The 25,340-nt window shown below is 40.9% G+C and overlaps 1 protein-coding gene and 1 pseudogene across 2 annotated transcripts in view; one reads left to right on the top strand and one right to left on the bottom strand.

Annotated features, from left to right (window-relative positions):
* Positions 1-10,231: 10,231 nt before the first annotated feature.
* Positions 10,232-13,058, bottom strand: LOC136131860 (uncharacterized; annotated as a pseudogene).
* Positions 10,543-25,340, top strand: part of DSE (dermatan sulfate epimerase) — a 69,310-nt gene continuing 54,512 nt past the window's right edge. Inside the window, exon 1 of one of the 2 annotated variants that reach the window (XM_065888780.1) lies at positions 10,543-10,745. The gene's annotated coding sequence lies outside the window, so the exon portion shown is untranslated. The remainder of the gene's footprint in view (positions 10,746-25,340) is intronic. The other variant, XM_065888779.1, reaches the window with a different exon arrangement.

The following is a 25,340-nucleotide window of genomic DNA, read 5'->3' as shown; positions in this document are numbered from 1 at the left end:
TCATATATTTTATTTCCTATATATAGCAAATACTATTTTAATACTTAGCAAATACAGTTTAATCCTGAACTACGAAGTTCAGAAGCTTTTTGGCTTCCAGAGAATGACATCTGACAGATCATGGACCTACAAAAGTTAGTACTATTCTTTCACACACAGAATAGAAACTCTGTAATACAGATCTTTCATTTCAGTACAGTATAGATAACAGATGATGTGGTTAAGTGGAAACAGCTGGGAGTTTTGCACTATTATTACAAATCAGAACTCTAATACTTCCTTTTCACTGCAAGCATTTGTTAATCTCAGCTCATCTGTGGTTCTAAGTGTTCGTTTAGTTTGCTTTCTTCATAAAATGGTATCTCTTGACTTGTGAGGCAAGATCTCTTAGGTTAAATTGCTAGGTCATGGTCATTCTTACTGGTATCCAGTAAAAGCAAAAGTAATACGGCAGCATTGTTTTCAAACAGTTCTCCAGCAGATTATGTTCTACTTATAAACTTGCCTATAGAGAAGGAATATTGTCGTGTATCTGCATGTGGAAAGGAAGTTACATCTTGACATGTTTTCTAATATTTCATTTGTAGTTTTCCTGTTAATGTTTTTACTTGTTGAAAGATGCAGAAAATATTTGAAAGCTAATTTTTGAAGGACTTGTAAACAAAGGTGACACCATTATCCCACTTTTAATAGAGCATGAATTTGTGAGTGGATGTACCAATTTAGTGTTAATTACCCCAGGTGCTTTGTGAACATTAGTATGGATATTTAACATGTCCATATGTTTGAAAATGTTGCCCCCTTGGCCTCATCAGAACAGAATTATAATTAAGCCAAGTGCTCAAATACTATTCTTAATAACTCTTCTATTAAACCCCAATATTATTAGGAAGATTATTAGTTTTTATTCGTTAGTTACTTGTTCCTCTCTGATGAATTTGAAGTTTTTAAATAATTAATCTACCTGAAGAGAAATGACAGTATTTTAGGGGGTTGTGTTTTTCTACTTTTATGTGCTAACTTTTATGCTGACAGTATTACAATTAAATTCACTGGTCAGAGCTCTGGTGATTTGAGATATTTTAAAATGTCACTTTTCTACAGCTATTATTGTACACTTTGGGGGTAAATGACATACAACTTTTATCCTAGAGCCATTTATACCCTGGTATCAAAAGAGATTTTAAAATTATATATAAGTTTATATATATAAACTTATATTTGAATGTAAGCTTTAATACTAAGAAATACCCATATTTCCTTTATTTATATGGTTGAATAAACTTTTTGAGATTTACAAAATAATCACATTATGTTTGATTTTTTAGAATAACCCCTGGACTCTAAATTTGTAAGATTCTTTTAAAATATCTCATAAACATCTGGCTACTATCCAAACCCTCATTTAGTTTTATACAGTGGAAAGACATTTGACCATCAAATAGATCTTTGATTTTTATGAAGAATAAAGGACCATATATCTAGCAAAATAGTACTATCAAAGTAGTAATTCTCGGGCTTCCCTGGTGGCGCAGTGGTTGAGAGTCCGCCTGCCGATGCAGGGGACACGGGTTCCCGGAGCCTGTGCTCCGCAACGGGAGAGGCCACAACAGTGAGAGGCCCACGTATCGCTAAAAAAAAAAAAAAAAAAGCAATTCTCAAAAAAGTTCCTGTTTATTGCATCATATAATCAAGTGATTAATGAAAAGAGGCTAACAAATGGTTTGTATCTGAAACTACAAAATAGAAAGAGCTATCTGATCACCCTCATTTTGATGTACATTATCTAGATTATGTATATTACATATATCATATATATGTGTATATGTCATTGTATTAAAATCCACACCCGTTTAGAACTGAAAAGACCCTTAGAGACCTTCTACACCAGAGGTTCTCAGATTGGAGTCACCTGCAGAGCTTTAACACTTGCTTAGCGTGAGCATCCTGTAACAAATCGAAATTTCTGGGATTGGGCCCCAGGCATCAAATGTTTAGAAATTCCCCAGGTGATTCAATGTGCAGCCTAGTGTAAGAACAAGTGGTCTAAGCCAGTAACCCTCAAACTCACTGTGCATAAGAACCACCTGCAGAGTTGGTTAAACTATAGATTCCTGGTCCTTACTCCCCGAGCCTGGGCTTGGAACTGACATTTTAAAAAATCCCATGGTCACTGGGGGATGGGGGGGGAGGGATAAACTGGAAGATTGGGATTGACACATACACACTACTATTGATATATTTAAAATAGGTAACTAATAAAGACCTACTTTATAGCACAGGGAAATCTACTCAATACTGTGTAATGGCCTGTATGGGAAAAGAATCTAAAAGAGAGTGGATATGTATAACAGATTCACTTTGCTGTACAACTGAAACTAACACAACATTGTAAATCAACTATGCCCCAATAAAATAATTTTAAAAATTAAAAAAAATCCCAAGTTCTATGTATTGAATTGTTTCTCCCCCCACCAACCCTAATTTATACGTTGAAGCCCTAACCCCCGATATGATTGTATTTGGAGACAGGGCTTTTAGGAGGTAAAGTTACATGAAGTCGTAAGGGTGGGGTGATAATCCAATAGGACTGGTGGTCTTAAAAGAAGAGGAAGAGAGAAAGAGATCTGTTTCTCTCTCTACATGTGCATGCACTAAGGAAAGGCTATGTGAGGTTACAGCAAGAAGACAGGAGACAGGAAGAGAGCTCCCACCAGAAACCAAATCAGCTGGCACCTTGATCTTGGACTCCCCAGGGTTCAGAACTTTGAGAAATAAATTTCTGTTGTTTAAGCCACCCAGTCTCTGGTATTTTGTTGTGGCAGCCCAAGCTGACTAATATACCAAGTAATGCTGATGCTAGCAGTCCATGGACCACATTTTGAGTACCACTAGTCTAGGCCACATACCCCAGAAACTTTTTTAATTTTTCTGAGGGTAGTGCAGGGCATCATTATTTTTTAACATTTCCTGGGTGATTTTAGTGTATAGACAGGATTGAGAACCACAGATCAGGACCAGCTTCTTCAACTTATGACTAGGATGCTGAGACTCAAACAGGTTAAGTGATTTGCCCAAGTTATCATGTATGCTATTGCTGAATTTTGCAAATTTATAGGAGAAAAAAAGAATTTCTTCACACAGCTGGAATTTGAAAGACACAGTCCTAGAACCCAGCACTCTCAGTTTCCAGTATTAAGCTACTCATTTTTCCCCAAACAACATTAAAATTTGTTTAATTCTGGCAGATTCATTTTAAGTGCCTTTTCCATTATAGTACAATCCAAGAATGTTGTAGTCTGTGCCCTTCGTCTGCTTCATAACAGTTGTTATTTGTTGCAACATGCTTAAAGACTGAATAGAAAGTGATATTTTATATATATACATATACATGTATATGAGTATACATGTGGCTGACCTTCACACCACAATATTAATTTGCTCACCATGAACAGAAACACTGCTGTCTAGCATTATGCTTCTTGTGTAATAGCAGGAAACTTAGAAAATTGATTCATGCAATAAAAAGATGAAAATTTAAGACTTTTGAATGCCTTAAAAACCCCAGGCATAAATGAGGATAAATGACCAAGATGGGTAGAAGTTTACTGAAATTTCACCTCAAGGACAGGAGCTTGGTTTGGTAAGTATGTGGTGCTGAGCTTACTTTGCCCATAACTCGGTGGAAAATTATATCACAAGTAATATACACCATCAAGTTTAACAATGATAAAGGAAACATGCTATATTTTGAGTACATGCTATATTTTGAGTACATTTTGAGTAGGCATTTGATTTTCCCTAAAATAAGGCTTATTTCTCCTTATACATTGACCTTTTGTTAATGGAAAAAAATGTATCTTGACATTTTAAAATAAATTGCCACAGTTAATGTAAGATATGAAATCTCAAAAGAAGTTAGTTGTAGTTTCTTGGCCAGTGATGCAGCATGGAGAAGTGGGAGAAAGGAAGCTTGGCTAGGAACCAAGAGGACTGACTTCTCCTCTCTACCAGTAATTAGCAGCAGGAACTGTAACAGTCACCACCTATGTTAACCTCAGTTTCTTTGTAAAAGGAAAGGGTTGGTATTATTCCAAGTTTCTTTTTACCTTGCTTCATAGATCATAAGTGCCTCTAAGGAATGCTGTTTTTCTGTTAGACTGTACTTGGGCTTTTAAATTTTGTTTCCATTTGTCCACAAAGAGTAAAAATGGCCACTCAAAAATCCCACCATTTTAAAAAGTCTTAAAAATTAAAACAGAAGAAGAAACAAGTCTGTATTATTTGGAATCAGGTTAGAAAAAGATATTGAAAAATGCCATTGGATCACATACTTAGGTTTAATATCAGCAAACTGTCAATTATTCCTTATCTAAAAGATACTATGAATGCAAAGCAGACAAGATTTTCATTGCCTGATACAGTTAATCTCACCAGTAGAAGAAAAAGCCTGAATAGCCTGGCTATTGGAATTCATTATTTATAATACTTGGGCAGCAGAAATGTGAAATGAAACCTTATATTCTGAAAGCAACTTCACTAGTTCAGCCATTACTGAAATCAAGTAATACTTCCCCAAACTGCATATCCAACAAAAGTATTTAGAAATAAATATATCAGTGAACTGATATAAATGAAAACCAATCTTCACAATATTTTATATCATTATTAAACCAGTACAAGTGTGGCAAATAAACCTATCGTCTAAATCTAATGCTTCATTTGATTCAAGTGCCCATTGAGTAATACTCCTGTAGACCAGTGGTTCCCAAGCTTTCTATACATTGGAATCACAGGGCTTTAAACACCCTGTTATTATGCTTTGATTGGTACAGGCTACAGCCTGGGCATCAGAAGTTCTAAAACCCACAGGTTGTTCTAAAGTACAGCAAAGTTTGGGAAGCACTGCTATGGAGTATTGGTTCTAACTCTGGCTACATACTGGAACCATCTGGCATCTTAAAAAGAATATGGGATGTCTGGACGTCATCCTAGAAAGAATTAAATAAGAATTTCTGAGAGTAAGCCTGAGCATTGGTGTGTTTTAGGTACTCCCCCAGAAGAGTTCTACTACAGAATGCTGCCTGAATAACTCCTATGGCTCCCGAATACATGAGCATAAAGTCTCATAAGGTTTGACTTCCAAACTAGTGCAAACCTGGCATGAACTCAACAACTTTCAGCAGGGCTGTGAGTGGGGTGTATGAAGAGAGAAGTTGGGCTATTTCTTGAAATAACAGACCATAACAATACACGGACATTTGGCAATCAGATTCCTGGGCCGTGAACCTGTCCTCAGAAACTTCTTAACACAATTCTTCCCTAGCTGTACGTTTCTGGAAAAAGCCAGAGTTTGGTAAAAAGAGGAGAATTAAGTACTACCCAAGCACCTGAATCACCCAATTAAAAACATCTTAATAAATATTTATTTTCTAAATTCCTCAGTGATGTCCAGATTTCTTTACAATTCTCAAAAGCCATGTTTAAGAAAAATACTAAATGCTTAAAATTTTGACCCATTCCATAACTCTGAGTAAAGAACAAACTTCTAATTTCATCCATTCATGTGGCAAAAATTAATAATCATTTTTGTAATTTCAGAGAACAGTGCTATAGTTTGGTAGGTGTAAGGGACACCTTGGGTAGTTGTATGGTTAGGCCATTCAAGATGGCTGTTCTCTGGCTCCCTGTACATCTCATGCTGGACCAGTCCCTGCTTCTCTCATACAACTATGCAACCTCATAATTATAGGGTTTAATTAGTCCCTGTAAGTGATGAGCCCACCTGATGTCAATTCCACCTATAAATAGCCTCCTTCCTTGAGTAGAGAAGATTGTTGCCATGTTGTCTGTTGTAGGCAGTGGGGTGCCCCTCCAGGACATTTTGCTTAAGATCCCCTGTCCAATAAACCATTGATGTCTCTGTCACTGTTTCCAAGCTCTTTCTTTGGTCTCCAGGCTGGGCAACTACAAGACTTGCAGGCCAACAGTAGTTTAAGGTAACTCAGGGGATATGTAAAAATCATCAATTTCAAAAGTCAATGGAGCATGAATGGAGGATAACTTTCATCTGAGACCAGGACACAGACTGTAAGTGGGGCTTTAGATATGAAAAGTTAGTATGGGCCAAGTGGTTTAGTGGAAAGAGCCTGGATTTGATAACAGAAAATGTAATCATATGTGGTCTGAGCCATTACGTCTTGGGAAATTCACTTCAACTTTCTGAGCCTCTGTTTCCTCATCAGTCAAATGAACATAGTAATACTGACATCAGTGCCTGTGAGGATAAAATGAGACACAGATGGAAGTTCCTGGCACACGTAATGATCGATCTGTTAAAAGATTGTGAGGCCAGGAAACATGTATCTGAAGAATTATATGTAAACGCCTCAAATTGTGACTGAGGATGGAGGGTTACAACTCAATTATGATTAAGAATGTAGGTAAATGTTTCCTTTCGTATTAATGATGAAAGCTAAGTTCAGGAAGCTTGAATCATCTGGAGATGAAGCAGTAGCAGCAGAACAGTCTAGGCAGTGGCAAGGAGCAGGTCAGCACTGGAAGAGTCAGGGAGGTGACAGGCCTGAGAAAGGAAGGTTGGAGAAGTTGGTGGTGGATGTCTGGACAGGGCTGAATGCCCGGAGATGGAAGGGGAAGCTGAAGGATATTATCACTGAGGAAGTTAGTACAAGTATAGGGCAATAGGGTTTGAGCAAACCAAAATGATCACACCTCTTCGGTGACTCGAGAATGTATCTTTTAGATGTAGGGTAAGGTGGTTTTATGAATAGACTAATTTGATCTGAGGGGGGAAAAAAGGCTTTTCAAGGATTGAAGCAGGTATACAGTCATGGACCAGCTGGCTGGTTAGTAAAACCTAAAGGGCAATTTGAGTCTAATGACTTAAACGAGAACAGAAACCATATACTCGTAACAGCCCTGTAAGACTGGGGTTCATTAGGCTAGAGCCAAAAGTAAACTAAAGACAACAACAACAAAAATACATTTTGTAAGATCATAGAAGGGATATACCTACTTAAGGTAAATGGATGATAAACCAGAACTAACTCCCTTTTTTCTTCCCTATCATGGAAAAAAATAACCCTTCAACCTGAAAGAGTAAAATGTACTTTGCAATAGTTAATTGAAAGCTAAGATAGGTGAAGAACTTATAAGAAAGCCTAGCTCTCTAAAGCTTAACTTCTCTTGCCTAGAAAAATTACATCTCAGCAAGGAGAGTTTACAAATAAGGACTTTCATCTAGAATCAGCATCAGAGGTGAACACTAAAAGACTGGGGATGAACAAATGGAGTTCCAGTTTTCAAAAAAATGAAGCAGCTCGATTCCTGAAACCAAGACAAGGAGCTTGTCACAGATCCTGAGCAAAATGAATAAACCTATGATTAAGGTAATATCTGGGCACTTAGAAAAGGAAGAAACTCAGAAGTTAACAAGAATTCACAAGTAGTCATTTCCTTTTTTGGACTATGTTGTAACACCGTATAGCAAGGACATCTAATAGACAAAGCACATCTGCTGTTTGGGGCTGTATCTGGGGGAAGAGGTCACTTTTCCCTAATCCCTCAGCCTGGGAAATGATGGTGTACTTTAATTTCTACAAAGATGTCACGTACCCATGTGCCTTAGCTGCTCTGGGACAAGGGAAGAAAATATTAAGTTACATGAGGTTCCTCAACTGATGAGAATATTCGTCAACAGCATGCTAATTCAGTGTCAGCAGTGCAAGGCATCTGAGAATGAGAACTTGAATGTTGACATGGCATACAGACTGCATTTGCAGAACACGTGAAGCTGGGACGTAGAATTACTCAGTTACATCAGTGATACATAACATGTCAATAAGCTAAAAGAAGAGGCCTAACTTAACATGTGATTCTATTAAATTTTATTGTGCTAAGTGTTGAACAAACTATAATGGGTGTGGCTCGGGAAGAAGTGTTTTGGAGTGGGTGAGAAAAAGACATTATTACTTCAGAATTTTAGTAGATTGTAATATAGGAGTCAATAGGGTAATATTGCTGCCATAATAGTGCCTAGGATTTACTTGGGGAAAATACAGTAATTAGAACAAAGCCGTTAAACATCTGTGTTATTTGAATAAAACCTTGAACTCAATTTTGGGGATCAGATTTTGAGAGGAACAATGGCAAAGTAAACCACCTTCCAAGGGCTTTCAGAAAAGATAAGGAAAAGCTGATGGAATTGGTAGGTATCCAGACAAATTGAAGCACTCGCCTGTGGAATTCATGCTAAGTGCATCCTAGAAGACCCCAGAGGGCAGGACTGCAGATCTTTGAGTCCTACTACTTGGGGGGCCATTTGCAAGAGGTGGATGTTATTCCGAAGCAGATTTCCAGGTCAATTTAGAGCAAAACTGGGGGCAAAGGGGAATAGAAGACAGTGGGTACTGTCTCCTTTGAAAATTTCTTTCTTTCTTTTTTTTTTTTAGCGGTACGCGGTCTCTCACTGCTGCGGTCTCTCCTGTTGCGGAGCGCAGGCTCCGGACGCGCAGGCTCGGCGGCCATGGCTCACGGGCCCAGACGCTCCGCAGCATGCGGGATCCTCCCGGAACAGGGCACGAACCCGTGTCCCCTGCAACGGCAGGCGGACTCTCAACCACTGTGCCACCAGGGAAGCCCTCCTTTGAAGATTTCTTCATCCTGGTTGCACATTCTGATCGCCTGGGAAGAGATTTTAAAATGCTGATGCTTACATGTTAGCCCTAGAGATTCTGATTTATTGGTCTGGTGTGGGGTCCCCATTAAAAAGTATTTTATCAGAGCTCCCCTGCTGATTTAATGTTCTAGGTTGGAGAACCACTGAGTTAGATGACTACTTATCTAGAGGTTAAATAAATCAAACCAGACGCTTTTTCTAAGGTCTTTTCCAAATTTGAGAAGGTAAGTGTAAATTAACACTTATGGGTTATATACCACAGCTAGACACTTTCACAATGAATCTTCTCTAATAATTGAATTAATATATGTAAATCTCTTAGCACAGTATCTGGCATGTAGTAACTCAAATATTCGATATTTTTATTGTATCTTCTCTATAGCTGTTCGATGGAGGTATTATATCTCTACATTACAGATGAGAAGACGGAGGCTCTGAGGTTAGTTTTCCAAGGACCCTTGTAGTAAATTGCAAAATGAGGATTTAAACCAGATTAAACTAGTTTTAAGTTCTAGAGCCCCTTATCTCCTCCACAGTCCACCTCTAAAACATCTGGAAGTTTACGCAAATTAGTGGTTTACTTGAGTGAACATTTAAAATATTTTAACAAAACCACTTCCTCTTGACCATTTTGTAAGGAATTTCTCTCCAAATGCAATTTCTGAAAAAAAGAAGCATAAAACTCGACATCCACATTTCTTTCTAATGTCGCCTGAGGGAAACTACTCTGTAGGTCTTGAGATACTCTGAGGACGGGAAAATGGAAGGAGGTGGCCCTTCAGAACTCAAACAAAGCATGGGAGAAGCAAGGGAGAAAAGCACTGCTCTCAGGTAAAACATCTCTAGTGCTAAAGAATGGATGAACATCTGTCACTGTACCGCCTAGCTCTGGCAGGTTAATTACAAGCCAACGCTGAGGAAGCCCTGCGGTGACGGCCCTGGTCTTGTCTGCCACTTTCCTGAGGCCAGGTTGGATCAGGCTGTGTGCAATGGCTGCTGGAAGAGAAGGCAGGAAACTTCTCCAAAGGGGCTGTGACTACTAAGGTTGCAAATCCTCCACCTGAAAAACTCAGACGGATGAGGGGAGTCGGTCTCTCTCTCTTTCTCTCCCTCGTCCACCCAGGCCTAGGAGATAAGGTAAATTAAATTTCCTCTTGTGCGTTGTATATATCAAATGTTCTGTTCCTGACCCTTTACCTTTGATTAACATCCGTTCAGTTTGCAGGGTTCAGTGCTTTTGGCTTTACTGTATTTTGTTAGTACGGTTAAGGCGAGGACCGCTTCTAAATAGGTGATTTCCACCCTTCTGTCTGAGAAGAGAGTAAAACTGAATTCGGGAGAAACGGAGGGGTAACAATTTTGGAAAAGGCGAGGGGAGTGGGTAACAGCCTCGGTAGTAAAGTTCTCAACGTTGGAGGAAAACGGTTTCCTCTCCCGGAGCTCTATGGAAGCATCAGCTCCTCCCCTCGGGCCTCCAAAAGTACCCTTCGCTTGGGGGCGATTCTAGAGTTGAACCCGAAGCGCGTGGGGTCATTAGAAACTAGAGCAAGTTGAAGCCAAAGAGGCCTGGCAGGGTAGGGGTGCGTAGAGTCGGGGCCCGAGTGGAGGGGAAGGCCGAGAGTCGCGAGTCCCGGGAGAGGAGGAGGAAGAGAAAGCGGGGCGGGCCGGAGGTCGGGGTCCGGCGGCGGGAAGGGGTCCCCGTTTCTCCCTCCCCGTCCTCGCCTCCCGGGGCGCTGGTGACGTTGCGGTTTCCTCCTCCCTGCAGCTGAGCCTCAGCGCCCGCCGCGTCCCGCCCTCCTCCCCTTTCGCCCACACCCCACCCGCCCGCGCCGGCCCGGCTCGCAGTAGCGCCGCCCGAGGCTGCAGCGGCGCATCCTGTGGCGCGGCGCCCACCCGCACCCATGGCGCGGCGGGCGCGCTGAGGGCTCGGCTCCGAGGGCGCCAGGGGCCCGGGCGCCCTGGAGTGAGGGGGGCCGGGAAGGGCTTCCGGAGCCTGGGCCCAAGCTGGGAGGCGACGCCCGAGGGGACGAAGCCGCGGCAGGGAGCGGTAAGTGGAGGGGCGCGCGAGTGGTGGGCAGGGGCGCGCGGCGGGCGTCGCTCTGGGCCCCGCGCGGCGCAACTTTCTTCCGGAGATTCGGGCGGGTGGCCGGGCGCCGGCTGGAGGCAGGCGAAGAGCCACGTCCCCAGCTGGGCGCAGAGCGCCGCGAGCTGCGCGCCCGAGCGCGGTTCCGCCGGGCTCCTGGAGGGCGCGCGAGGCGTGAAGCCGGAGCTGTGGGTTTCCCCGGCGGCGGGGCAGTTTTGAGTCCCTTCCCAGCCCTCGAGCGCCCAGCGCAGAGCCGGGCGCACCATAAGAACTCAGATCACTTTCGGTGCGTCGGGTCCGGCCGGCCCAGCAGCGATTTCCTGGACGGCCGGGGGGCTCCGGCTTCCCTCTGCCCGGTAGCCTGGCACAGCTTCGCGCCCTCCTTTCCCTGTATGTCTCCGTTAATTGGGGTGGTAGTGGTCGTGGGTGCCGATGCTGGCGCTGGCAGCCCGCCTCTGCGATTGTGGAAGCTGGGCAGGCACGTCCCGAGCCTCCCCCAGGCGCTGGATTCCAGAGCCGCCCGGCTCCGCAGACACTTGGAGAAATTGTTGGTAAACCTCACTCCCTGGCAGCCCCTGGTGGTAGGGTGGGGCTGGGACGTGCTTGACTCACAGGCTGGGAAGCTCTGTGAGCAATGCCACATGGGCTCAAGATCTGTCGCGGCTGGAATCTGAGCTAAGTTTGTGACCCGAGAACTTTCTCATTTTCATTGCTCATTTGAGGCATCAGCCTCTGCTTAGGCTGGCGGGCATTAGAGCTGAAACCGAATCCATTGCTTAAAAAAAAGTAGGTGAGCCTCATTTACCTGGAATTCCTTAGATCAGGAAATGCCACATTTAATTTCTGGGAATCTCCGTGTTATAAAGTTTTTTAAAACGTTTTTTCATTAGTCATGGTTTAGTTAATGTTACATTAAATTTGAGAAGGGACGTTCTCACTGAGAAATAGTTTTGAAACAGGTTTTATTTTATTTTATTTTTCACATTATAGACTTAACCTTTCAGGAATTTCCTTTTCTTCAGTTTTTAAAAATTTCTCAATAAATGATAACCCGTATGAAATAAAATATTATGTGCAATGTTTTTTATTATTATTTTAGTTTAGTTTAGTTTTGGTTGTGTTGGGTCTTCGTTGCTGCACGTGGGCTTTCTCTAGTTGCGAGCAGGGGCTACTCTTCGTCGCGGTGCGTGGGCTTCTCATTGTGGTGGCTTCTCTTGTTGCAGAGCACGGGTTCTAGGCACATGGGCTCAGTAGTTGTGGCTTGCGGGCCCTAGAGCGCAGGCTCAGTAGTTGTGGTGGCCGGGCTTAGTTGCTCCGCAGCATGTGGGATCTTCCTGGACCAGGGCTCGAACCCGTGTCCCCTGCATTGGCAGGCGGATTCTTAACCACTGCACCACCAGGGAAGTCCCTATGTGCAATGTTTTACAGAATATTCTGACACTACTTCTAAAATGGGATCCCCAAATTATTCGTAATGTGCATGGAAAAAATAAAATACAGCGTTATCTGAGTATTTGTGTGTCATGTACTACAGGGTCCCATACAGATATGTGTCCTTTTATGAAGTGTGCAGGTAAGATGTGTTCTAGTATAAATGGAGAAGAGAAAATATTGAGTTTGATGCCTCCATCATCTAGTGACCCCTCTGTGTGGGTTCAGCAGTAAGTGCAAGACAGTGCTGTTTACTTAGGAGACATACAGAAGGATATAAGAAACTGCCCTGGCTCTCCCCAAGCTCTTAAGGTAGAAAGGGAGAAACCATAAATAAGCGGCACCTGAGAGTTTGGGCTTGGGAAGCATCATTTTTCATTAATTGGTATATGATGTCAGTATTAGTGTCATCTAGTTTTCGTTAAATAAAGACAGTGGCCTACATAGTACATTTTTACATTCAGGTTAAAAAGTATCGATAGTACAGTTACCAAGTAAAATGGAATTCTCAAAAAAAAGAAATGTGGATAAAGAGGGAAATTTGCCACAGAATACGATTTAGGCCTTTGTCACTGAGGAGATTATTAGCACCTTCCTGGTCCTGCTGGGTAGAAGCTGTTTAAAGTTCCTCCATCTGAGGTTAGGGGCCTGCTTATGGAAAGACACTGGGTAAGAAGTTAGCTACGTTTGCCACATGAGGTCAGGACCATCATAATACCTAATATTTGTGTGTGCATCTACTTTAGTGTTTATAAAATTATTCCACAAATTAGCTAATTACAGGTTTTCAATGATATTTGTTTTCCGGTCCAGTGTCCCACAGTACTGCCTTAATCTGGTGGCCATCCAGGAGGGAAAGTTCTTAGCTTCACAGATGTTGCCCCGCCCTTCCCAATACCTCATTATAAAGATTTTTTTTAATCTCTGAAAAAGTGTTTTAAGATCATAGATGAAAATGCATTCTGCAATTAAACAAAAAAAAATTTGTTTATACATTTCTTAATATTATTTGTAGCAGAATATTTTGGTATTTATTTCTACTTGCCTTGGATTACACTAAGGCATGAAAGAAATTACATGTTCATGAAAGTAATTACATGATATCCGCTCTATTATGATTTCAACAAATGAATGGAGAGGAATAAAGAAAGATACATTTAAATTTGGGTTTTAATATATCAGTAACCTTTGTGTTCCAAAGGGGTAAAGAAACTACTAAAGGACTAGCATTTTGTATTTGCAGCATGTGTTAAATATTACTTAAATCATTAGCATGTTTGAGTCTTAGACATAACACATTTTCTTATCCTTTTTTCACCCTCCTCCATTTAAAAAAAAAAAAAGAAATACTGTTATTGTCCTGGGATATGTTTGTGGCAGGCCTTTGAGGAGATCAAGAATGTCTGGTCCAGGGAACTCCATCATTATAGTGGATACTTTTATTCCATTTACTGAGAGGGGCTGGATCTTTACTATTATGAAGGAGTGGGTAAGGCAGAGATTCCATGTCCAGCAACCCTTCTGAAATAATGGGTCCAAGCGGAGGGCAGGACAGTTCTTATTACTATATTATAAAATGCCTTAGGGTTTTCTCATCTTGGAATTACATTATCTTCACCTACAGTGATTTGGAGAATAAAACTCTTTGGTGGTCACCAAATTACCAGTAGGTGTTTGGATGATGCAATGTAATCCTCTAAACCTGAGTCAGTGGCCAGCATGGGAATTAGGCAAGCGTGTAAGCCCAGAGTACCAAAAAGAAATTATTTTCCAGTAAAATTCATATGATTAATTAAGGGTAGAATGGAAGTAGAGATTAAAGTCCTAGATTCCAGAGGCACTGATCCATGCTTCTATTTGGTGATAGCAATAATTAGAAATGGATGAATTTCAAAGTCTTGCCAACTCTAATAGGAAATTATATTTAAAAAATTAAACTTTGCAAAAAAAATATAGTTCTGATGAACCTAGGGGCAGGACAGGAATAAAGATGCAGAGGTAGAGAATGGACTTGAGGACTTGGGGAGGGGAAGGGTAAGCTGGGATAAAGTGAAAGAGTAGCATTGACACCTATACACTACCAAATGTAAAATAGATAGCTAGTGGGAAGCAGCTGCATAGGACAGGGAGATCAGCTTGGTGCTTTGTGACCACCTAGAGGGGTGGGATAGGGAGGGTGGGAGGGAGGTGCAAGAGGGAGGGGATATGGGGATATATGCATATGTATAGCCGATTCACTTTGTTATACAGCAGAAACTAACGTACTATTGTAAAGCAATCATACTCCAAGAAAGATGTTAAAAATCAAACTTTGCATTAAGTGGATAATATTTTTAATTGAAGCAATTTTTCTTTAAAGAAAATCTTTCTATATATGTTAGTTAATAAATGTAGTCCCAAGTTCTGACCCATCTAACTTTATTGTTTCACAACTTCTAGTTGCATATGGAAGAGTGGTTTGGTTAGGGGATGGTGGAGAGATATTGCAGGGAAGAAGCATACTGGAAAGAAAATTAGGAAATATTGTGGATGCGATTAAGAGGAGAAACTAGCGTTAATAAACTCTTATGAATTCATATACATTTAGACAATTGAAGGAAGAGTCCTTGATAGATCATACAGCTACGTGAATGCTTGCATTTTAAAACTGCCTAGTAATTTAATATTTTTTCAAATAATTCTAATATTCTGATGTTTTAGCCTAGTGGAAATGGAGAGTGATGTAGAGCAGGTGTCTTATCCTCATTTTAGGGGTGTAGAAATGGAAATACCATGGAAGTAAGAGACTTATCTCTCATTTTAAAAAAAAATTTATTTTATTTTTGGCTGCATTGGGTCTTCCCTGTTGTGCGCGGGCTCTCTCTAGTCGTGGCGAGCGGGGGCAACTGTTTATTGCAGTGCACAGGCTTCTCATTGCAGTGGCTTCTCTTTGTTGCTGAGCACGGGCTCTAGGCGTGCGGGCTTCAGTAGCTGCGGCTTGCTGGCTCTAGAGCACAGGCTCAGTAGTTGTGGCTCATGGGCTTAGTTGCTCCGCGGCACGTGGGATCTTCCTGGACCAGGGCTCGAAACCCGCGTCCTCTGCTTTGGCAGGCAGATTCTCAACCATTGCGCCGCAGGGAAGACCTGTTGTCTCTCATTTGCAAGTAATTACTGGTCTACCTTAAACATGAGATAACCTAAATGGAGTATGTAATTCTACTTTTCTCCTTTATGACTCCACATTCATGTTGTTAAAGACTCTTATTCATTTTCCTACAGATCTAATTTATTATCCCGCTTACTACTCATTACTGTCCCTGAACTGTCAGCTCCCTGGAATGCTTATGTGCTTCCCAGTCTTCTGTAAACTGGCTATTTACAGACCCTCTTCCCACAGCTCTCTCCTCTCACTCTGCCTATCTCTTCTCATCCCCATCAGGATTCCATCCTGGGGCCCCTTCTAATTCCCACAAAACCCTAGGCTCATTGCTTAGCTCTCATTAGCTGGCTTCGGGTTTTTGGGTGCTTTACCAATTGTGTTGCTTCCTTCTGCTTGTCTCAGCAAGCTCCAGCCTGTTGAGGGTGTGGATTTCAGATCCCCTGTCAGATGCCCAGAAGAGTATAAACCTGCAGGAGGTAGAATATTCAGAGAATCTGTTGAATATCACAGAAAATAAAAGGGAATGATTTTACTTTGGGAAGAGAAGAAAAGATTGTTGAGGCCATCTGTGTATTTCTTGAATGGAGTTCAGTTCTTAATTCCGAATAACACTATGAATTTTGATGTGCTTTAAGATTACCGCTGAATTTCCTTCTGTTTGTTTCGACTCCCTTGGGGTGTTCCATACACCTGATCTTGGTAAGTGTTGTCATCAAATGTTAGTAGGTAATTTCTGAAAGAACAGAATTTGCCTCTTTAGTAATATGTAGAAGCTATAAACATCCTGATAATAAGCATGATTTGTTTGGGCATTTTATATGTGAGAATAGTTATAACCATTAGGTAAGTATAGTCCTGTTTTTAAAAATATAGCAAAAGACATGTATGCAGTTAACTCTCAATTACACATATGTGACGTATCCATTGTAGGTTGTGCCCATCTGCTTTGTCCTAGACAGAGTCAGAGAGAGTTTGCAACTGAGTGTATGTATGTGTCTGCATGCCAGAAACATTTTTTGATATTATTTATGGAATTAATAGTGCCTCTCTTCTCCCCAGTAAATGTGGAAAATAGTAGGATAATCATAGTAAAATTCCTTGTGTGTGTTTAAATTAGTGTACATGATCTTTCAGAAGAAATTGAGTAGGTCCACACTCTTTTAAAAAGCTGTCATTTAAATTTTTCCATTTGAAATATTCATTGCATACATAGATGCCATAGGGTTGTGAATTTGTTGATTAAATCAAGGATTTTACGTTTTTCTCAGGTGTAACAAACTTAGCTACTAAGCAATAGGCATTTAATGTGTGCAGATGTTCTACCACAACAAAGTTGAGTCAGCATTTCATAACTCTTAAAAAGAACTTGTAAAGGAAATGGGCTCACCAAGCTTGTGGGTCTGTAATATTTTTATTGATGAAGTACACAGGCAATATACTGGCTTTACTGTGGGAGTCTAATTGCTATTGCAAGAAAAATGGAGATATTTGTTAGCAATTCCTGAAGTGGGAGATAACAACATTGGGTTGGTTATATAAGTCTTAGTGTAAAATGTAGTAATCTGTAGATTATGTTGTGAATCTGGTAGAGATTACTCATGTAAAGAAATAACGGAGTACAAATTGACACCTTCATTTAGAGTAGTCCTTTACATTGAAGTATTGAAAGGGTTATAGCATTTCTAAAGTTAGCTTACACCGAGAAAGGTGTGTCAGTGACAAGAAACTCAAGAATTGCATGATAAAAATCATCAAGTAGTTTAAAAATGTTTCACACCAAGGTGCACTCAACACCCTGACACCAGGTAGAGCAGTAGTAAAGGTGGCCTGGCTGCAGGATCACACCGCTTGCCTTCTTTACAGTTGTGACTGTCAGCTTTTCTTCTTGACACAGTGCTCTTTTTGTTGTTTGGCTATATCTGAGGACAGACTATAAGTAATGGATTTCTGGAATTCCACAAATTCTGGTTAAGAGCTCTTCTTGGGGCCTTGGCAGTTGAATGATATCATCCTAGGAGGTATGGATGGGGCCAGGCTCACCAGACCCGTGGATAATCGGGCAGGGGCCAGCTGGATTTAGGAATCACCTGCAGTGTTTACACTGCTCCCAGGGGGGGAATGGGCCTGGCAGGAAGGAAAAAGGAGACTGAAAGGGAATGTTGAACAGCTGTTTTCCATCTTCCCTGAAGAAAAAGAAGAGGAAATCGCTGTAGAGCAGGCATCAAGAGGGATTTATGCTAAATACAGGGAAGTTTTTCTGAATGTTTTAACCTTTAGAATGGATTTATGGAGGAGGCCTTTGAGTTCTTCTCTGTTTAGAGAGGTTCAAGTGAGGTTGTCCAGAAGGGATGTTAGCATTTATCTTCTGGGGTTCTAATTTTATGACCTCTGCTCATCTGGATTTGAAAATCTTAGAAGTTAAAAATGACTTAATTATATGAATGTAGAAGAAATGGTCAGTTTCAGTGTTTGAAATGCGAGTTGTCTTTATAGTTTCTACTTAGCATTTTTATTTATTAGAGCAAAGTATTTGCTAACTGGTTAAATATTGATTCTATATAAGACTGCTTCAACCTTTCATACAGATACACATTACAGTGTCTGAAAACTCCTCTCCTCTATGCTTAATCTGTTTTCTCCCCAAACAGGTCACTTTTCTCCACATTTCTTTTTTATTTTAGAAAATCTTTAAAAAGGTCTTGGCATCAGACTATGGTGTTCCATTTGGACTTTCAGCAATATCTTTTACTTTTCCCTGCCCCAGTTTTTCTAGTAGAACTAGACTGGCAACAGTGATCACCTGAATGTATGGGGCATTCATTAGCCATGTGGTCAAAACATAGAGGTTGCCCATGTCAGAAAGAGTCTGGAAACTTCTCTCATATTCCAAACTTCTTATAGCAGTATTTTGGTTAAAAATAATAATAGCATTTATAGAAACAATGTGAACTTTGCTTCATTTTTGTTCAGGAAGATAGACTCTCTAGTAGAATTTTTTTTTTCCCTCTCCAGTTTTATTGAGATATAATTGACATACAGCACTGTATAAAAGTTAAAGGTATAATGATTTGACTTACATCATGAAATAAATTTAGTGAACATCCAGCATCTCATATAGATACAAAATTAAAGAAACAGAAAAAATTTTTTCTATAGTGAGCCAGTTTTTCTACAGTGAAGTAGTTTACGGAAGAGGAAGGGGAGGAGGCCAGAATGATCCTTGTAATGGATTAGAGCTGGAGACTAAGTGTGAACTCATGTTTAGCTTAGTATCAGTACAGATGGTTAAATTTAGAATTGTTTATAGATACATGTATTATATATACATGGTTTAGTATACACGCATGTATTTCCTCACTCTGTCAGCTGCAAAGGACAAGCAGCAATGATACCCTGGTGGTAATGAGCACACCTAGCGCTCAGTTCTTGGTTTTTAAAATCATTCTTCACAAAAGTAACCAGGGCTCCTTAGAGAAATGGCTGATTCTAGGACTGGGCAGGAAATATACAAGGTGATTCTGGAGCATCTTGCAGTGGCAGAAAATAAGGAAGTGTTAAAAAAAAACCCAAACCAAAACTAAATTATATTCAAATTTTCTTATCTTTTACCTAATGTCCCATTTCTGTTCCAGGATCTCACCCAGGACACCACATTATATTTAGTTACAATAGCATGTCTCCTCAGGCTCCTATTTTCTGTGAAAGTTTCTCAGACTTTCCTTGGCTTTGAAGACCTTGACAATTTTAAGGACTGGTCAGGCATTTTTATAATGTCTCTCGAGGGCTTCCCTGCTGGCGCAGTGGTTGAGAGTCCGCCTGCCGATGCAGGGGACACGGGTTCGTGCCCCGGTCCGGGAAGATCCCACGTGCCGCGGAGCGGCTGGGCCCGTGAGCCATGGCCCCTGAGCTTGCGCGTCCGGAGCCTGTGCTCCACAACGGGAGAGGCCACAGCAGTGAGAGGCCCACGTACAAAAAAAAAAAAAAAAAAAAAATATATATATATATATATATATATATATATATATGTAAAATGTCTCTCGAGTGGGATTTGTCTAGTATTTTTCTCATTATAATACTGGGGTTTTAGGTTTGGGGGAGGAAGAGCATAAAAGTAAAGTGCCATTTTCATCACATCATATCAAGGGTACAGATCATAAATATGACTTATCATGGCTGATGTTGACCTTGATCACCCGGCTGAAATAGCGTTTGTCAGGTTTCTTACTGTGAGGTTATTCTTTTCCCCCTTGTCCATACTGTCCTCTTTGGGAGGAAGACACAGTCCACACTTAAGGAGGGGGAGGTCATGCTCCACTTCCGAAAGAGCAGGCTATCTACACCGAACATTTGGAATTCTTATGCACAAAAGGTTTGTTTTTTCTCCCTCATGTATTTATTTATTCAGTCATTTTTATATCAGTATGGACTCATGGATATTGTTTTTATACTTTGGGTTGTAATCCAGAACTATTTTGTTTATTTTGTTGCTCAAATTGTTTCAGCTTTGGACTGAATTTGGGTCCAAATTCAAACAATTTGGGTACTATTTCAGTTGGCTCCTTTGTCCCTTTGACATACTGCGATCTAGTAGAATTAATTTGTGGTGTCAGACCAGCTGTGTTTTTTTCTCAGTAAGAAAATTAGGTAGGACTTAAGATGTAATCATCTTAAAAGCAGGCTCATAGCGATGCTGCAAAAGGTATTGGAAAATGCACACTTAGCCAATATTGGGGCAGTGGGTTTGGGGGATGTCAAGAAGTGGAGCCCAACAATGTCAGTGTCTTTGGCAACTGGAATTAAGTGTTTCTACTTAGTTTCACAGCCCATAGTTTTAAAGCAATTTTGAAATGTTTTTCACAATTACCTTTCTCAGAGGAAACTGGTTCTTGGAATCACTGAAAAGCCTGCAGAGTTAACTTAGGTCAAGGTGTCTTTTAGTGTCTCCTTTAGTTGTGAGGTTAATTTCTTTTCTTCCTCTGTCTTTAATGTAAGTCTTTTACAAGTTAGAGCCTGTTGGCTCTAATGAGAACCCAGGAGGAGTAGAGAGCAAGATAAGAATCGATCTGTTACTTTTATGCAATAGTTCAATTTATCCTTTCTTAAATTCTAGTGTGAAATTTTAAGATCCACCTTTTTTTCTAAGGAAACCAGCATTGTTCAGATTAGATTCATCTTGTTTACCACATGCTCTGCTAGGGTTCTAAGATTTTCACCATTACAGTTTTTAGATTTACTGTGACTTGCATAGAGTTATTCTGTATAAAATTCAAATTAACAAATGATATTTGAGATCTGCTGTGGGAACTTTAAAAATTCTGTTTCACCTCTACTTGTGAAATTTAATCTGGCAAGTTTTAGGATACGTTGGACCACTTTCAGTATCTCTTTCTTGGGGAAGAAATCTGTTGGCAGTATTTATACTACTAAATTGCCATAAAATGATAAATTCTGTGCCTAAAGAAGTTGAGTGGAGCTAGAAGTATTAGGGTAGTTATGTAACAGACCCTTCTCTGTGTGTTTACATCCTTTTTTCTTGTTGGTGAAGCCACTGAAGTTTGTTTCAGTGATTGCAAGTTTTAGAAAAGATAAATCTGTGTTATCAGAAATGAATGCTTTGATATATAACTTTTTTCAATGTACTTTTGAACCTGGAAAGTCAGATGAAAGAACGTTCTACTTTGGCAATAGAAATACTGAAAGGATTAGTCATTCAGCAAGTACTTGCCAGGTACTTCTGTGTTTGAGGGGACGTCTGGGTGGAGGCAAAGAGGGGCGGCATGCAAAAGAAATATGACATGGTTTCCAGCCTTCAGGAGCTATAAAATCTGGTTGGAGGATAACTAAATATGAAACTTTATGAGAACAATTAAGTGTTGAACAGAGACAAATGCATGCAGCAGGATTGCAGGAAGGAAGATGTCTGTGAGGCTTACGTGGGCAGAGAATACTCAGCTAGGAAGGGGAGAGTGAATTGGGCCTCAGAGGATTTTATGCCAGAAAGGGGAGGGGAGAAAGCATTGCAAGCAGAGCCCGCCAGCTAGGCAAAGGCACAGGAAGAGGAGTGAGCAAAGGAGTGGGGTGGCTGCCAGGTCAAGGAGAACTTCTTAGAAAAATCATGGGAATTCACTTGTCTCCTTTTATGACATTCTCTCTCCTTTCGTCCTTACCTTCTTTGTATACTCTTTCATTCTTTTCCACAAATATTTTTGAAGGCCTGTGTTGCATGTAATCATTGGTGCATGACACCATAGGAAAGACAAAGAAGACTCAGACCCCTGCCTTCTACCAGCTTATACTTGAGCAGGTGAGGTCTGCCTCAAATCCCTTTTGGAGCCAAAGAGGACTGACAATAAATGTGGGAAAAGAAGATAACAAGTACCTTCAAGTAACTCAGTATGCATATTGACTCCTTTTTAGGGCCCAATTCAGATACCACCTCCTCAGTGCATCCTTCCTTCTTCAACTCAGCCGGAAGTATTAACTTCTGTAAATTTAAGTAGTACTTTGTAATTCTCATGCAAACTTACCTCCTTTTTCTTTCTTTGATTTTTTGTCTTGCGGGATATGAGTTCCCAGACCAGGGATCAAACCCATGCCCCCTGCCATGGAAACATGGAGCCCTAACCACTGGACCACCAGGGAATTCCCTTACTTCCTTTTTCTTTAGTGGTTTGTGTTAATATTTTCTTTCTTTTGCCATGTTATACGATGGCATAAGCACTTTCTTGGTTGACATCATCCCTGAATTCCCGAAGAGTATTGAGCAATGCATATATGGGGCCATAGGGGAGACCACTTACGGATGGAGTTGCTAGGGAAAGCCTCATACATAGCACAGTGTTCTTTGAGAAAGGTATGCAGTTGAAGTGGAGCCCGTAGAGGGAACCCCCAGAGAGAGTAACAGAGGGAATTAAGGACAAAAATATGAGTTGTGCTCAAGCAAGGATGAATAGCTAAGTGTGAAGGGAAAGTTTGTGTAGGGAGGAAATGAATGATAATGTTGAAAAGGTGGGCCAGAACTAGACTGTGGAAGCTCTTGGAGGAGAAAATTGTTCATTTTGCTGTGTGTATAGAGGCTCTTGAATAAGAAAGTGATATGATGATGGTGATTAATTTGGGAGGAACTTTATGGTTTACAAAGATAGTTATATCATGGGTAATATTAGCAGACTGCCTAGGTTTATATCTTGGCTCCTTCACTTTCTGTGTGACCTTACTTATTATGTCTGTGCCTCAGTTTCCTCAGCTGTGAAAAGGGGATGATACTAGTATCTGTATTATGGCACTGTGGTGAAGATTAAATGAGTTAACCCATATGAAGTACTTAGCATAGTTCCTAGGACTTGGTAAGCACTATATGTGTTTATTGTTTATAGCAGCCTTTGGTGTAGATATAATAAGAATTACGATCCCTACTTTAGAAATGAGAAAACTGTAGAGCTAGGACTATGTATAGTTTGTTAGGGCTGCTGTAACAAAGTGCCTCAAACTGGGTGACTTACACAACAGAAATTTATTGTCTCACAGTTCTGGAGGCTAGAAGTCCAAAAGCAACTTGTCAGCAGGATTGGTTCCTTCCAAGGCCATGAAGGAGAATCCATTCCATGCCTCTCTCCCAGCTTCTGGTGGCTTCTGTCGATCTTTGGTATTTCTTGGCTTGTAGATGCTTCACCCTGATCTCTAGCTTTATCTTGACATGGCATTCTCCCTGTGTATGTGTTTCTGTCTCCAAATTTCCCCTTTTCATAAAGATAACAGTCGTATTAGGAGCCCATCCTACTCCAATAAGATTTCATCTTAATTATAATTATTATGTCTTAGTTATATCTGCAATGACCCTGTTTCCAAATAAGGTCACATTTTGGTGTATTGGGTATTATAACTCCAACATACGAATTTTTGCAGGACCCAATTCAACCCATTACAGATTTCAAGTTACATCTTTTTTTTTTTTTTGTGGCACACGGGCCTCACACTGCTGTGGCCTCTCCCGTTGCGGAGCACAGGCTCCGGACGCGCAGGCTCAGCGGCCATGGCTCACGGGCCCAGCCACTCCGCGGCATGTGGGATCTTCCTGGACCGGGGCACGAACCTGTGTCCCCTGCATCGGCAGGCAGACTCTCAACCACTGTGCCACCAGGGGAGCCCTCTTCTTTCTCAACATGGACTTTCTGTGACTTCTTTCCATTTAGGATTAGAGATAAAGACATTAAGAGAAGTTTAGGGACATTATACTTGCACTGGATAATTTCAGTTTTCTCTGTAAATGTGGATGATATGTCACCGTCCCAAAGTATAGGGGATAGAGGAAGAATAGAATGCTTTTGGAAGAGGCAAAAATCTAAAGTATCACAGTAAAGATTTTACTGAGAAGTTAGCTGGAAATGAATGAGTGGGTAGATATGCATCTGAGTGATGTCAGATAGAAGTTGATGCCTCCCAGGTTTATAGTAGGGATCGAGGTAGAAAGGACAAATATGATTGAGGTTCCCGAATCACTGAGGGAGTTAGAAATATCGCCAAACAATAAAAATGACCTGTGAAGATTAAAAAGAGTACAGACACAGATAGTGATTGCAAGTGATGAAAGTGCCAGGAGAGTCACCCCTGGTGAGTCACTGAGAGAACTAAGGTGGCCCCAGGAATGGAAGAGGCTAGCTCCCATCTTGCTTATGGCTTGGGGAGAACGGCATTTGGTCTCCATGGGAGAGCACAACAGAGGATGTATCGCTGAAAGAGTCAAAGTTGCTTCACAAAATCTTTAATTTGGAAGCATCTCAAGTGATCTCTGCACCGTCCCTTGCCCCATTTAACTCAGGAGTCACCTGACAGGTGGTCATCTCATCACCATGTTCATTTAGGACAAGACATGAGAAGAAAGTCTAAGACATAAGATTAGTAGAAAAGGACTTTTCTCCAGCATGGATGAAGAGAACTCCGTCAGGTTTGACCAAAAGAAATAGCTAGGTAAAATCTGGCCATGAGCAGATATAGACACCAAGTTAAACGTTCATGACCTTGAATATAGACACAGACACAAATATTAAATATCTGGCATTTCAGGCCCTGAATTGGGGTGTTTCTGGCAGGAGCATGTTTTTTGGCCTGTGGATCTGTGACCATCAGTTCTGAAATTATTGTCTTGTTCTGCACAGCATGCATGGTCTCCAGCAGTCTAGTGAAGCTTTTCCTTAAAAATTGTTTCTCGACTAGTAACATTTTATAGACAGATATATAAAGGCTCATCATAAGAAGTTTTTAGCGCAAGATAATAGGAATAGTGTAGGTGTGAAAGAAAGAATAATTCATTGGAAAGTATCCTTATTATATTGACATCTCTACATAAAAGAAACGTTGGCAGTACAGAGGATTTTTTAAAATTTCCAAATAGTAGCACTAATAAAGCGCTTAAACCAAACCGTTAAATAATGATGATAATCTTTGGGAATGTGGTTGAAAGTGGGGACTTGAAGGGAATCACTTGAAATTTGAAAACAGAAGAACCTCAGTAAAAGTCTTGGCACCGAAATAGTTATCCCGCAGAAAGGGTGGCCTGGCCAGTCTGGGCTTGAGGAGAGAGGGGAGGGACGGGATGTCTAATACTGTGCAAGAGGGGCTGAAAGTTTTGAGGTGGCATTTAGGAAAGACCCTGAGAAAACCCATGAAAACCACTCATGGAATGCTAGGAAACAGCAAGGGATGCTCAGGGAGTGGACTGTGGTCAGAGGCAGGCCAGGCACATTGACAAGGGCATGGCAGGCTTGGGGGTGCAGGAGCCAGCCACAGCCGAGGGTGGGCATGGAGCTTTGTGCCTAAGCAAGGGTTGGGAGGGCACTGGGCAGGGGGCAGCTCTCAGTAAACTCCGTTAAGAATCGCCCTCAGCAACCTTCAAAGGTTCAAGCATTGTAGTATAGTTTACCTCCAAAATGTTTATCTTGGTATACAAAAGATTTTTATTGCTTCTTTTTATGTAGTTATAGAGCTATCTC

The sequence above is a fragment of the Phocoena phocoena genome, chromosome 12 (assembly GCF_963924675.1).
Source record: "Phocoena phocoena chromosome 12, mPhoPho1.1, whole genome shotgun sequence".
Lineage (NCBI taxonomy): Eukaryota > Metazoa > Chordata > Mammalia > Artiodactyla > Phocoenidae > Phocoena > Phocoena phocoena.
The sequence above is the reverse complement of the archived record's forward strand: the minus strand, read 5'-3'. Positions and strand labels throughout refer to the sequence as shown.